At 35.5% G+C, this 2,737-nt stretch overlaps 1 protein-coding gene across 1 annotated transcript in view; it reads right to left on the bottom strand.

Annotated features, from left to right (window-relative positions):
* Positions 1 to 2,737, bottom strand: part of LOC107728413 (nuclear pore complex protein Nup160) — a 73,880-nt gene that overhangs the window by 64,683 nt on the left and 6,460 nt on the right. The window lies entirely within an intron of this gene.

Raw genomic sequence — 2,737 nt, 5'->3', positions numbered from 1 at the left:
TTAAAATACATTTTTTCATGAGGCAGACGATTGTGTGTGTGTTCGTTCGCCTGATCGAGAAGTTGCAGTGACAGAAACGGTGACATTCCAGGTAAAGTTTGAAAGGAGTAAAGCCTGTGTTAATGCTATTGAGTAGGCTAATATATATGGCCAAAGAAGATATTTTGTTTTATAAATAAATGTTCATTTAAAAGTAGCCCACGATCAGCGTATGTTACCGTTATCCCTTACGGATCCGACGAGGTTTTGTTCCGTCCTCCACGCTGTGCAAACTCACAAAAGACTATTTTTTAGCCAAGCAGCGCGGAGAGCCGCTTCAGAAACGTGCCACGGCTGGCTGATAAACACAAGCACTGAAATGACTGAAACACATACTCCAAATTTACCCCAAATAGTCTCGTTTGTTTGTGCTGGTTTGGTGTGCTACAGTTGAAGCTTCAATAAGGTAAAATTCAAACGGTTAACCAAACCATGACGGTCACAGTCACTTAATTGTTAGTAGTCATATTCATTCAATAAGGCTAATTAAACGAAGAAAAAAACAACAACTTAGGCCTATTTCATTGTCTTTACAAAACCAAAACAAAAAATAAAGACTTGATATTCATAGGCCTATTTTCGTTTCTGCGCACGTAAATAAAACATGCAATACTGTTTCCAGGTCCGTGTAGCCTATACTTTTGCGTCTATTTGTTTTTCCTTTTTTTAACCATGATGAAAATTTTTTTTACAAAGAACGGTTGTTGTATTTTTAAATGCTATCCTGAAAACCAAAATTTAAATTAGAACCATACACACAAAATACTGCCCGAAAAAGTAAAATATTAAAATTCTTTTCAGATTTTTGTTTATGAATTTTTAAAAAAATGCACAAATTAATATAGAAAAATGTCAATTTTAACAAGTTTTCTTTGGCCAAATTAGAAGTAATGCTTCTCCCGCACGTTCAGTTGAGAACTAGCTGTCTCTGTGCTAGATCATTGATAGGAGAAGCTGGGCAATTAATAGTAAATATGACCAAAACAGGATATTATTTTTATTTTTTATTTGAATAATAAAATCGCTATATAGGCGCATTTCAAGTGTTTATGAGGAGTGTGGGAGTATTATCGCGCTTACTGTATGATATGGAGGCGCCCGCGCAATCCCTCGCATTTTTTTTTCCCTGCGGAAAGAACTTATACTCATCTTTGGGGTAAATTTGGAGTATGTGGGGGGCTGAGTGACCTCAGAATGACCTATAAATATTCTTTTAATATCTAAAAAACCTAAGCAGCACAAACAAAAATTTTTACAGCACAAACTTTTGATTGAGACTATTTTGCCAACGTTTAGCGTTGGGTGGGGGACTTCACGGAGGTCACGGTTCAGTATTGTTACGTACTGCAGGAGGAAAAAACTAAACATTAAATTTCATTTAATTAAACAGTGGTTTACTGAACAAACTGCTCTTTCTTTTTCACAATTACAATTTTCCTAGGGATGAAAATCTACCTCAGCTTCTGCTCTAAACTATAGGGAGCCTTTTTACATTACTATAAGGTTACAATTAACAACAGAGCCCAAACTTAACTTTAATTACTATTTATTTTTACATATAATAATCAACACTCAAATTAAAAAATTTAATATTAATATAATTATATATTATATATAATATAATATTATTCTGATTATAAATATGATATTAAATAGATTTATATATAATATAAATTATATTAATATAAATATATACATGTGCATGCATGTAAATATTTTCAAATAGTTGTATCTCGGCCAAATATTGTCCTATCATAACAAACCATACATCAATAAAAAGCTTATTTATTCAGCTTTCAGATGATGTATAAATCTCAATTTCGAAAAATTTACCCTTATGACTGGTTCTGTGGTCCAGGGTCACATATTATATAAACAAAAACTTTTATTTTGGATGCGATTAATCGCAATTAATCGTTTGACAGCACTAGTATCTATTGTTTGAATTTCTTGAAAAAATGGACATAATTTGAAAGATGAGACTTTGTTTTAGAGGTCGACCGATTGATTGGCCGGCCGATTTTTGGCATTTTTAAATTACTGTACTGGCCGATTTATAGGCAGGAGCATCTGCGGACAGCTAAGCGTTGTTGCGGAACACCAGAGAATCTCTCTCTGGCTGCGTGAGAGACGGAGCAGCTCACACTCTGCAGCCGCTTCTTGTTCACACACAGCTTCAGCTAATGATGGCAGGGCAAAACAGACCGTTTCGAAAGCGTAATTATGTTTTACCCTACTAGTAGAAAGTAGAAACATATGCAATTCAGACGAAACTTCTGGGCTGATTATAAAGTGGGTCCGACAATAGCCTCCACGATGTCATCGCTCGTGGCCAGTGCACTCTTAAGCAGTTATGAGCAGCAGGCTGTGTAATATGTGTGAACTCTTTTATTTTTATCACTTGGCCATTTGACTTACAGCAGTGTCCAGTGTTTTCCATACATCGAGTTATTACTTTGTTGAATAAACTGATCACTGCACATTTCAAAATTAAAATGCAGCGCTGGTGTTTCTATATGAATGTATCTTTGAAAAGAACCGACTGACTTCAGAAAAGCTTCGGTGTCATTTTCATTTCGTCTTTCCTGTAATGCCTGATAAAGTAGCGTTTGTGAGCGCAGTGCTTATTTGATTACAGCCGTTACCAGGGAAACCATTATATCTCCCGCTCCAACAGCGCCTCCTGCTGGCAGAGAAT

The sequence above is a fragment of the Sinocyclocheilus rhinocerous genome, unplaced genomic scaffold (genome assembly GCF_001515625.1).
Source record: "Sinocyclocheilus rhinocerous isolate Xijiao unplaced genomic scaffold, SAMN03320098_v1.1 scaffold126, whole genome shotgun sequence".
Taxonomy (NCBI): Eukaryota; Metazoa; Chordata; class Actinopteri; order Cypriniformes; family Cyprinidae; genus Sinocyclocheilus; species Sinocyclocheilus rhinocerous.
Note: the sequence above shows the minus strand (reverse complement) of the source record. Positions and strands in the feature narration are given on the sequence as shown.